Here is a 12,859-nt window from a genome sequence, read left to right as displayed (position 1 = left end):
GGAATAAAGTGTTAAATAAAGCATGAGAAAATTCAATTCATCATTACTGTATTGAAATCCAATTTATTTTCATATGTAATTTACCAAAACATGTATATCATATTTTATATATTAAATAAAATTATAGTTAGGAAACAGCACTGAAATACTTGATCAAAGTGCCCAAATAAAAACCACAAATAAGAATAAGCCCTAAAATACGATATTAAACAGACAGATCCTCACTAGTGTTCAGATTTCAAAGCCAGAGGAGCCATGTGTGCTGAATATCAATGAGCAATTGTGTCCACATTCCACTAAGGGCAAAAGCTAGGGGCTTCCTTTTTGATGGATTTCCTCCCCAAATACACAAGCATCAGGGGAGGACAGTTTTCACATCCAGGGGTAGGTGAAAATATTAGATAAATATCAATGGGTGGAGTCAAGGAATGTTCAGTTTAAGGACCCTTTCTATAGCTCGAGCTCTTGCCATAGTTTTGTCAACATAATTCACTTCCCTCGTGTGTAAACGACTGAGCTGACATGGTGGCTCTGCTGCATATAAAGCTGTTTGGGGACCATGGTCCTTCCATCTCATATTTTACCATCCCTGTGTGGTGTCCTTGTCTGCATGGGGGACCGTAATGTCTGCATTTTTCAGCCAAAAGGAAAAGTGAAAGGATAAAAAGAGTGTATATGACTTTGGCCTTTTTTCTTTTCTTTTTTTTTTTTTTTTTTTTTTTTTTTACAGTGTGTTTAGATTGGAAGCCAAATAAGGTCCATACATTGTGGTTGGTTTTGATATCTCTTAGTCCTCTCCTCTCCTTTCTCCTTGCCTTCCCTCTGTTCCCCTTCTCTCTCCTCCTCTCTCTCTCTGATTCATACACCACTCTCCGTCATTGTTGTTGATGAAAAACTAATTTACTTGTCCTATACAGTTGTTGTTGTGTGTGTGTGTTTTTTTTTTTTTTTTGAGACGGAGTCTCGCTCTGTTGCCAGGCTGGAGTGCAGTGGCATGATCTTGGCTCACTGCAACCTCCACCTCCCAGATTCAAGCGATTCTCCTGCCTCAGCCTCCCGAGTAGCTGGGACTACAGGCACGTGCCACCACGCCCAGCTAATTTTTGTATTTTTAGTAGAGACGGGGTTTCACCATGTTGGCCAGGATGCTCTCGATCTCTTGACCTCATGATCCGCCTGCCTCGGCCTGCCAAAGTGCTGGGCTTACAGGCGTGAGCCACCGCACCTGGCCCTGCTATACAGTTTTCTACATTCTAGAGTTTTCTGATTGCATCTCCAAGGTCTCATGTATGATGTTACTTCTTCCCTTGTTTTTTGTTTTTTTGAGATGGAGTCTCACTCTGTTGCCAGGCTGGAGGGCATGATCTCAGCTCACTGCAACCTCCACCTCCTGGGTTCAAGCACTTCTCCTTCCTCAGCCTCCTGAGAAGCTGGGACTACAGGCATGCGCCACCATGCCCAGCTAATTTTTGTATTTTTAGGAGAGACGGGGTTTCACCATGTTGGCCAGGCTGTTCTCAAACTCCTGACCTCAGGTGATCCACCTGCCATGGCCTCCCAAAGTGCTGGGATTACAGGTGTGAGCCACCACACCCGGCCTTTTTTTTTTTTTTTTTTTTTTTTTTGAGACAGAGTCTCTCACTCTGTCACCCAGGCTGGAGTGCAGTAGTGCGAGCTTGACTCACTGCAACCTTTGCCTCCTAGGTTCAAGTGATTCTTGTGCCTCAGCCTCCCAAGTAGCTGGGACTACAGGCGCACACCACCAGGCCCACCTAATTTTTGTATTTTTATTAGAGACTGGGGTTTCGTGATGTTGGCCAGGCTGTTCTTGAGCTCCTGACCTCAAGTAATCCATCCACCCACCTTGGCCTCCCAAAGTGCTGGGATTACAGGTGTGAATCTCCACTCCTGGCCTTCCCTTGAGTATTTTCTAAACATGGTAGATTGATTTCAAGGTATGATCAGACTCAGGTTGGATTTTGGTGGAGGGGAAGACTATTTAAGTGGTCTTGTGCACTTCTAGCATGAGATATATAATGTCTGGTTTTCTTTCTTTCTATAATATTAGCAGCCATTGATGAATGTTGCCTAGATCCAGTAATTCATTAGGCATTGCAAAATTGTTATATTCTAATTCTGTCATTCCTTCTTTGCAGAAACTTCCTCATCATTTTCTCTATTAAATATAGCATTAAAAGTTGATTCTGGCACAGACCTGAGCAAAGGTAGTGTGACGTTTTCATACTGTGAATGTGAAATAGTTGGTCAATAAGTACTTGGATTCAAAAATGCATCCTTTCTCATTTTATGTTAAGGAGAAAAAAAGAAGAAAAAAATGCACCCTGAGCAGTGTAAGAGTACCCCAGACAAATCAGTGCTCAATCCTCTACAATACTGATTCCCATGCTCACAATCCTCTTTATCAACTTCCACCCCAAAGCCATTGTCTTTTGAGACGGAGTCTCACTCTGTCGCCCAGGCTGGAATGCAGTGGCGCGGTCTTGGCTCACTGCAACCTCTGCCTCCCGGGTTCCAGCGATTCTCCTGCCTCAGCCTCCTGAGCAGCTGGGATTACAGGTGTGTGCTACCACACCCAGCTAATTCAAAGCCATTGTCTTTTTTGTTTTATTTTTTTCCACAACATCTTTTGATCACCCATCAAGAAAAGCCTTTATAGCCCATTAAAATTGAAGCCCCGAAATTCAGTTGCTTGATTTCCTAGTTGCTTTTATTCCTAGATAAAGTGGATTTCTACAGCATTTGCCTATGAAGCAACCAGAAAGAAAGGTATGGTCTTTCTTCTGGAATTGTTGAACTAGGAGAATCGAGTGCCAGGAAACTGGTCTGTCTGTATATGTGTTCAACTCTCTGGATGTTAACACCTTGCTGGCTGGCCACCAAGTGAAGATAAACTGGCCTGGGTCACAAGTCTTTTTCCTGTGGCTAGTTGCCCAAGATGGACACATCTCTGTCATGTCTCAGGACCAGTAAACTCAAGCTATGCTTGGAAGGACAGAATTGATCAAGATGGAATGACTCCTGAGAGGAGACAGTAGTGATATTTCTGCTCCACTGCTATTTATTTTTCTGGCTTCAAGGTTCAGATTCAACCATGGCAGGAGAGAAAGTCCTTAGCAGTTTCTTATTTTATATTTTTTTGTTCCTATGTACCCCTCATTAATAAAATAATCAGCCAGGGATGGTGGCTCACGCCTGTAATCCCAGCACTTTGGGAGGCCGAGGCGGGTGGATCACCTGAGGTCAGAAGTTCAAGACCAGCCTGGCCAACATGGTAAAACCCCGTCTCTACTAAATATACAAAAATTAGCCGGGCGTGATGGCGGGCGCCTGTAATCCCAGCTACTCAGGAGGCTGAGGCAGGAGAATCGCTTGAACGCGGGAGGCAGAGGTTGCAGTGAGCCGGGATCGTGCCATTGCGCTCCAGCCCGGGCAACAAGAGCGAAACTTCGTTCCAAAAAATAAAATAAAATAAAATAATCAGAATTTGCCCATTTCCTGAATCCAGACAGCATTATGTGAATCACATTTTAAAACTGATTATTGATCTTTTACAGTTCCTTCAGCTTTCAGAGACTTTGAGCAATGAATGCTATTTTGTGAAAGGGATGTTACTTGCTTCCCTGGGGTCAAACATCCTCTTTGTAAATCACAAATCCAATAGCCACAAAGAACCCAGACAAAAAATTGACCATTAGTCTTATGAGAGTTATAATTTAGCCTTTTAAATTTAATTCTAATGCAAAACTTTTTTCAGTATTTTTTTTCTTCTAACATCTTTAACATGAAATAATTACTGTGACTCTTTAGACTCAGCTTATTCATTATTTTGGTTAACTCTATGAGGCTTCCTTCCAAGAATCTCTTCCCTCTGTGATGAAAACATCTCTCTCTCACTCTATTTTTTTTTTTTTTTTTTTTTTTTTTTGCATAAAGCAGGTGTCTCTGATGATTTTCCAAAGTGTGCACCTAACATCCCTGATTTTCTGTATTGGTTGTGGTGGTGGGATTGCCAAATGGCAGAGAGACAAATACTAGGATAAAATTCCTCTCTATATCCAGAGAGATTTAACCAATATCTTCTTGTGTGAGGCGGCAGACTAGAGTAAATATGTTGCACCTGCTATAGTACTATTTGAATTTAGATGAATTCTATATTATTTTAATTCCTCCAAGCAAGAAAAATGAGGACAGTAATACTTATGTTGAGAGAATGCTAGAACAAGCTACTGTTGGACCTGAGTTACTGCCTATCTTCCTGGGCAACTCCTTCTACTGCCATTGGATATGACCATCAGGTGGTTTCAAAATATGTCCCAATACATCTGACACTACTTTCTTGAAAATGTGAAGCCTAGTACACTCCCTCATGATGTGGGCCAGACCCCCTGGTGATTCACTTCAAAGAATAGAATGTGGTGAAAGTGAGGTTACAGGATTTCCACAGCTAGGTCATAAGGATAGCTTGTGCTTGCTCGTGCGCTCTCTCTCTCTCTCTCTCTCTCTCTCTGTCTAAGGAGATGATCTTTTTCTGGCTATTGCACTCCAGAGTGTCTTAAGGTGGTTTTACCTTAGACTTTTTTTTTTCCGGTGGGGAAACAAGTTACAGATGGGGTGACTTTTATGGTTTGGGTTCTTTTGCAAGCAGGGAAAGTCTCAGTAATCTGAAGAGGAGAGGGTATTCTCTGTGGTTAGCTGGTTTCAGGGGGACAAACTGTTCTAAGCTTAACTAATCAACTGTAAACCAAAAAGTATCTGAGGTGAGTTTCAATCAAGTTAGAAGTTTATTTTGCCAAGGTTAAGGACATGCCTGTTGCACAGCCTCAGGAGGTCCTAACAACATGTGCCCAAAGTGATCGGGCTACAGCTTGGTTTTATACATTTTAGAGAGACGTAGACATCAATCAATATGAGACGGCCGGGTGGGAGGGGTCCGGGAGGGGTCCCTGGCAAAACTTCAACCGGCCTGCGCACTGGGGTGGAGCTACAGAAGTTCACCCCGTTGGTAGCGGGGAGGAGCCTGGCCCCTCCTCTTCCTGTGTGGAACCTAGGATTCAAACTGCAAGGCGGGAAGCACATTAGAGTAACTCCGACCTTGCGGAGAGTCCCTGTTCCCCCTTTTATTCCTTTTCACCCAATAATACCCTGTTTTACTCATCCTTCAAACCATCTGCAAGCCTAAACTTTCGCGGCTGTGGGACAAGGAACCCCGTCTTTAGCTGAACTAAGGAAAGGTCCCGCAACAAATCCATGTAAGATGTACATTGGTTTGGTCTAGAAAGGTGGAATAACAAGAAGTGGGGGCTTCTGGGTCATAGGCGGACTCAAAGATTTTCTGATTGGCAATTGGTTGAAAGAGTTATTATCTAAAGACCTGGAATCAGTAGAAAGAACTATCTGGGGCCAAGTGTGGTGGCTCATGCCTGTAATCCCAGCATTTTGGGAGGTCGAGGCAAGAGGATTGCTTCAGCCAAAAGTTCTAGGCCAGCCTGGGCAACATAAGCAAGACCTTGTCTCTACAAATAAAAAAATTATTAGTTACTTGGGAAGCTGAAGTGAGAGGATCACTTGAGCCCAGGAAGTTGAAGGTGCCATAAGCCATGATCTTGCTGCTACCCTCTCAAAAAAAAAAAAAAAAAAAGAAAGAAAGAAAAGAAAAATTAAAAAAAGATAAGAGGTTATGAAGACCAAGGTTTTCTCTTTTTTTGAGATGGAGTCTTGCTTTGTCACCCTGGCTGGAATATAGTGGCCCAATCTCAGTTCACTGCAACCTCCGCCTCCCAGGTTCAAGAAATTCTCTTGCCTCAGTCTCCCGAGTAGCTGGGCTGCTTGAGTGTCAGTATGGTGGTCAGAAGAAGCACTCCTCCAGAATGAGTGAGGAGACATGGACAAACACATCGACAAACCTTTCCCCTTTGCTTGAACCCACTGAACACATGCTCCAACATGGCCCTCCAACTTCCAGTTTTTTTGTCTCATGATAATGTAAACCAAAAATAAAATTCTATGCACCTCAACTTACTGATGCCTGCCCCCTGCCTCAGCCAAAGGCATTCCAAAGTAAACCTGAAAATCTAGTTCAGGTCGTGATTGGAAGGGGGTTGTCTGAGATCCCTCATTTTACTTTCCTCCCTTTGAAATTCAGGCACAGCTAGGCAGTTTTAACATTACAGCAGAAATCTTAAGACTGAAGAAACAGACTTTTTGTAGCAATAAGACACCAAATTCCAGCCTGACTTTGGTATAACATCACATGACAGAGAGCAGGCCCTGAAAGAAATAAAAATATTTTACTCCAAGATGTATTTCTTTGACATATTTTGAAATGACCCTGCAAAGCTGCCTCTTGTGGGGAAAATCTACATTTTGTAAAAAAAAAAAAAAAAGAAAAAAAGAAAAAAAAAGTCCCTTTTGCTTTCCAAGTCCTTTTCCTGATCTAGGAGAGAATTCACTTAAGAGTCTGGCACCTTTTCAGGTCTGATAAGAACTCTGAAACTTGCTACAGGGAGGCTTAATCTGCACCATAAAACCTTGGTCCTTGGTCTAGGACTGGATGGGGTGGCTCATGCCTGTAATCCCAGCACTTTGGGAGGCTGAGGTGGGATCATTTGAGGTCAGGAGTTCAAGACCAGCCTAGCCAAAATGGTGAAACCCCATCTCTAATAAAAATACAAAACTTAGCTGGGTGTGTTGGTGCGTGCCTGTAATCCCATGTACTTAGGTGGCTGAGACGTGAGAATCTCTTGAACCCAGGAGGCAGAGGTTGTAGTGAGCTAAGATCATGCCACTGCACTCCAGCCTAGGCAACAAAGCAAGATTCTGTTTCAAAAAAAAAAAAAAAAATTCTCATTTTAACCATACCCTTTGATAGAGGCAGGAAGCAGAGAAATTCTAGGCAGACAGGTGGGTCCCTGGCAAAACCCTACCTTTGAGCCCAAAAGCCTGAAACCTGCATCCAAAGTGAGAACGTCTATCCCCGTTTGCTGGCTCTCTTCCGATCGGTTCTTTCTGAATAATGTATTTTTACTGATTGAATGTTGCCTTTTCTGAAACTACCTATGGGCCACCCCATGCCCCTATCCTGTGCCTATAAATACCCCAGACTCAGTCAGTAGAGGGAGAGAAGTGGCTTGACTGGAGAGAGGCGACTTGCCTTCAGGGAGACAGATGGGCTTCAGAGGAGAGATGGCTTAATTTCAGAGAGACGGCTTGACTACAAGGAAGAGCCGGCTGGAGACAGCCGGATTTCATGGGAAGATTACCTGCCTGTCCTGTCCCCTCTCCGGCTCCCCTCTCTGCTGAGAGGCATTTCCCATTGCCTAACACAATTCTCCACCTTCACCATCCTTCAAGTGTCTGGGCTATTTCATTCATCTTAGATGCCACACAAGAGCTTGGGATCCACTGAATGTGGGTACCCAAAAAAGGCTGTCACAGTGGCCCTTTGCACTCACTGGCAGAGGGCAGCCACCCCACACAATGAGGCAAGGGGCTCACTGAGCTGATAACACACCACTGTCCACAGACGGCAGAGCTAAAAGAACACTGTAACATGCCCTCTGGAGCTTCAGGGGTTGCAGGCACCCCAACCTGGGCACTGCTGCCAGGCCTGCACGCAGCCTGCTCCTGGCAGCACCCAAAGCAGCCATCCAGATCCCGCACTTGCTCACTCATGTGCTCCCTCCTGCAAGGGGTTGAGCGTGGCAGGCTGAGTAAATGGGGTACCCCCGTCACAAGTCTGACAAAGGGGTTGAGAAAAATCCTGCATCACCTTGGCAACTGGATAAGCCACTTCACTTAGTTTACAATCTCCACATACTCATTTGTGATGCAATAAGGGCTGATTGTAACATAACCCAGTTTTAAAATCTCAAGTTTAATGAGTAAAACAAAATGCACAACTGGTAAAGCCAGTTGTATATTTTTTTTAAACATGGGAATACTTATGAGAAGTTTGAGCTAGGGTTGGTGGCTCATGCCTGTAATTCCAGCCCTTTGGGAGGCCGAGGCAGGTGGATCATTTGAGGTCAGGAGTTCAAGACCAGCATGGCCAGTGTGGTGAAACTCCATCTCTATATTTTTATATTTCATAAAATATAAAAGTTAGCTGGGCATGGTGGCACATGTCTGTAGTCCCAGCTGCTTGGGAGGCTGAGGCAGAAGAATCACTTGAACCTGGGAGATGGAGGTTGCAGTGAGCTGAGATAGCGCCACTGCACTCCAGCCTGAGCGACAAAGTGAGACTCCATCTCAAAAAAATAAGAAGAAGAAGAAGCAGAAGTTTGAAATGTGTGATTAGAACCTTGCTATTCAAAGTTGGTGCCTGTGGCCGAGCATGGTGGCTCACATCTGTAATCTGAGAATTTTGGGAGGCTGATGTGGGAGGATCACTTGAGGCCAGGGGTTCAACACTAGCCTTGGCAACATGGCTAGAGCCTGTCTCTACAAAAAAATAAAAAATTAGCCGGGCATAGTAGCACATGCCTGTGGTCCCAGCTTCTTGAGCGGCTGAGGTGGGAGGATCCTTGAGCCCAGGAAGTCAAGGCTGTAGTGAGCCATGAAGGCACCACTGCACCCCAGCCTGGAAAATAGAGCAAGACCCTGTCTCAAAACAAAAAAACCCAAAAAGTGTAATCCCAGGACTAACAATATTAAGTTATCTCAGCGCTTTATTAGAGATGTAGAATTTAGAGGCCCATCTCTGACCTACTGAAGCAGAATCTGCATTTTTTTTTTTTTTTTTTTGAGACGGAGTCTCGATCTGTAGCCCAGGCTGGAGTGCAGTGGCACAATCTCGGCTCACCGCAAGCTCCGCCTCCCAGGTTCATGCCTCATTCTCCTGGCTCAGCCTCCCGAGTAGCTGGGACTACAGGTGCCCGCCACCACACCCGGCTAATTTTTTGTATTTTTAGTAGAGACGGGGTTTCACTGTGTTAGCCAGGATGGTTTCGATCTCCTGACCTTGTGATCCACCCACCGTGGCCTCCCAAAGTGCTGGGATTACAGGCGTGAGCCGCTGCGCCTGGCCAGAATCTGCATTTTAAAAATATCCCCAGGTGATTGCTGTGCATGTGAAAGTCTGAGAAGCCTGGTTTAGAATTCTGGCTCCCCCAATTTCCTGTGAAACTGTAGGTACATCATTCATCGTTGTGACTGCAGATTTCCCATCTGTAAAATGGGAAAGAGTGATGCTTCACTCATGTACACATTCGATAATTACTGATTGAATATTCATTGCTCTGGGGATAGAGCAGCGAACAAGACAAATAGTTTTTCAGTCCTCTTCTAGCTCTAAAGTTTCACAGCTCTTTAATCTGATTCCTTGATATAATTATTTTTCCCTAGGCTTTCACTCCCTGCCCCACCTCCCGATCTCATGAGAGTACTTACAGCATCACGCAATTTTGCATAAGAAGACAGGTGCCAGAGAAAATGGGAGAAAACAACTCCCTCAAGATGGGAAACCCACTTAAAATTGGAGTAAGAGAATGAACACATACATTAAACGCCCACCGCTGCTGCCAGCTTGCTACAAATTCCCTCCATAAGGAGTCTAAGATTCCCTGACTTGACTTTCAAAATTGCTCCACAAATCATGGGAGATTTCACAGTATTTTACAAACAGCATGATTCTGACAGCATGTCAGGCATCTACTGTTGTGTCTTTCTAGTATCTCTAAAAACAAACCCATAGGGCATGCTAGAAAAAGTGGCAGAGGAGATTCAGCCGTAATTATAAAGCCCAAACTTGCTGATATTTGCCACCAGCCAAGGGGCTTGAAACCTTTTTAAATTCCATTAATAGGCTATTAGGCAGAACAAAACAAAATGGGGAGGAGAATAAAAAGAAAATGGCCATCCTGGCCAACATGGTGAAACCCCGTCTCTACTAAAAATACAAAAATTAGCTGGGTGTGGTGGCGCACGCCTGTAGTCCCAGCTACTCAGGAGGCTGAGGCAGAAGAATCACATGAATCCGGGAGACAGAGGTTGCTGGGAGCTGAGATTGCGCCACTGCACTCCAGCCTGAATGACAGAGCTAGACTCCGTCTCAAAAAAAAAAAAAAAAAAAAAGGAAAGCAAAAAGAAAGAACTGCAATACCATCAGGACTAAACTCCATTACTATTCAGTGGCACCAGGTACCTTGGGCCTTTGGTCTAGTGCCTTCATTTAGCAGCAACAGCTCTTTACAGCTCATTTAGAGCTGTAAAGGAAAAGCCACAGCTGTCATTTTAAAATGGCACTCTTTTCCCTTCAGAGGTTAGATTTTCAAAGTGACTCTTTTCAAAAGCTTAAGGAAAAATTGATTTGTAAGACAAGACACTAGATTTTACAAAATCGCTCCTTTACTGGCCCTTGAAAATAGTGTGACTCTTCTTTATGCATATGAGAAACAGGGCGCTATTCTGCCAGTAACATCTCTAGTCTTCTATATTTGCAGAAACGGGTTGAAACAACATGGTTCAGATTATTTGTTGGTAAAGAAATTTTGTTAATTAATTATACCACTGTTTATCTGTACTTTTAAGTCTTAATGAGTGCCCAACACATATTAATATCAAAAACATATCAATAAATATTAGTTAAATTAATAAATAAAATAGTGTTCTGAAAGGCGACAGAAAATATAATTTAGACCCACAACTGTCAAGGACTCAGCAGTTAGTTATATGACCGGTCACCACCTACCACCTGCTTCTTCAGCAAGCCTGTTTTAATGAAAAAGAAAAAAAGAAAAGCCATTGATTTATATCCTTTAGTTCCAGTTTGACCCCAGGACTGCTCAGTATTATGGTCTTTCAGGAGGCAAGCTCATTAAAAAGCAATGCAGGGTGAGGCAAACACATCACAGTCAAATGGCTATGTGACTGCAAAATCCTCCTGAACCAAACATTCACCTAATGAGCTCGGTTTGTGAGTTTTGAATTATAATGAATAACAGGCAGCGTCTGAAGCCCTAAAAAGCGCGCGCGCGCGTGTGTGTGTGTGTGTGTGTGTAAGCAATGGCTTCTGAAGCACACTTTACAAAAGTATGTGCTTTAAAGAAGCCAGCTGGAGGTTTTATGTTCACTGCATGCTCATTAGTAACTGGTCTCATTTCTGCTGTGTTTACTTCTTCTTCTTCTTTTTTTTTTTTTAAAGAAATCATAAGGATACAATTAAAATCCCAGTGACTGATGGTTTCTGCTAGAGAGATAAACAGTACCTGACCCCATGTGATCTGTTGCATGAATAGATCAGGATTTCATCTTCAGGCAACTTGATTTTGGATGGTTGCTAAGGAGACTATTGGCATCTCTGTGTCCTAGGTGCCCCATTGCTTGGAGAGAATTACAGCAGATTTTGCCTGTTATTTACCCAGAGAGAAAACCTGAAAACTCATTAAGGCAGTGAACACTTTAAGATTTTGCTGGTCTCTTTAATGTTTTGAGTGTTTCTGGCTTTGGAGTGTAACTGGTGAACATGTTGGCATCTAAATGCGTATGCTTTCAGAAATGACAATGCAGCTTTGTTATAGAAAAGAGGCGTAAGTAGTCAGCATCTGGGTATCAAATTCTGTGACCCAGCTCGTGGCACAGGCCTGTATTTGTTTCTTTGTTTTCTTTCGTCAGAGTCAGGAGATCAAGATTAAATCCCAGCTTTTTTTGTTTTTCTTTTATTTTCTTTCTTTTTTTTTTTTGAGACGGAGTCTCACTCTGTTGCCCAGGCTGGAATGCGGTGGGGCATTCTCAGCTCACCGCAACCTCCGCCTCCTGGGTTCAAGCGATTCTCTTGCCTCAGCCTCCTGAGTAGCTGGAATTACAGGCATGCACCACCACATGCAGCTGATTTTTGTATTTTTGGTAGAGATGGGATTTCACCATGTTGGCCGGACTGGTCTTGAACTCCTGGCCTCAAGTGATCCAACCACCTCAGCCTACCAAAGAGCTGAGATTACAGGCGCGAGCCACCGCACAGGGCCCCAGCTTTTTTTCTAATAAGCTATATGGCCCTGGGCAAATATCCTCTTGACACTCAGTTTTCTTATCCTAAAAGCAGAAAAATAGTTAATGCCTCACAGTGTTGTTTGTGAGGATTAAAGATGATAGTGAGAACATGTCAAAAGCTACTCATAAATTACAAACAGCTGTCAGTTACTGTCCTAAGTGTGGTTCCCCTAGGGCACAGACTTTCAGGAAGTTACCCTCCAGCATGTATATTAAGGAGTCCTAGGATCAGTGATCCTGGAAGGAGAAAGAAGGAAGCAGGATAAGTAGAGGGAGAAATCGAAAGGTGAATAAATGCAGGCCCAACAACAGACTCAGCTAACCCTACTGGTGAGCTCTGACGCTAGAATGGCCCTTCAGGATTGTCTTGAATAGAACAAACCTTTTTTTCTCCCTGCAACCCTACCCCCATTCGTATGTTGAAGCCCTAATCCCCAGTGTAATGGTATTTGAAGATGGGGTCTTTGGGAGGTAATTAGCTTTAGATGAGGTCGTGACGGTGGAACCTCCATGATGGGATTAGTGTCCTTATAGAAGAGCAAGAGACGAGAGCGCTCTGTCTCCACCATGTGAAGTCACAGTGAGGAGGCAGCTGTCCGCACACCAGGAAGAGAGCCTTCACCAGGACCCCAACCATCCTGGCACCCTAATCTTGGACTTGCAATTTGTTAAAAACCTGTTGCCAAGCCAGTGCACACCTGTGCAGATTATCTCCAACACCTGCCCTGCCAGCTTAACTTCGTCCCTTCCCTTGCTTTATGGAGGTAGAAACTATTTTCCAGAAAAATCAAAAGGGGAGAGGCTCTGAATCAGAGGCTACAGGGCTCTTCAGAGGGCAGGAGTAAAGATCCAG

General features: G+C 43.8%; 1 long non-coding RNA gene across 1 annotated transcript; it reads right to left on the bottom strand.

The window, feature by feature from the left end:
* Window positions 1-726: 726 nt before the first annotated feature.
* Window positions 727-7,697, bottom strand: LOC134808213 (uncharacterized). Its single transcript, XR_010150761.1, has 3 exons — window positions 7,532-7,697; window positions 6,720-6,817; window positions 727-2,244 (listed from the first exon to the last, which is right to left on the bottom strand). It is a non-coding gene; the product is annotated as an uncharacterized LOC134808213 (long non-coding RNA).
* Between the last annotated feature and the right edge of the window lie 5,162 nt (window positions 7,698-12,859).

The sequence above is a fragment of the Pan troglodytes genome, chromosome 14 (assembly GCF_028858775.2).
Source record: "Pan troglodytes isolate AG18354 chromosome 14, NHGRI_mPanTro3-v2.0_pri, whole genome shotgun sequence".
Taxonomy (NCBI): domain Eukaryota; kingdom Metazoa; phylum Chordata; class Mammalia; order Primates; family Hominidae; genus Pan; species Pan troglodytes.
This window is presented reverse-complemented; position numbering and strand designations above follow the sequence as displayed.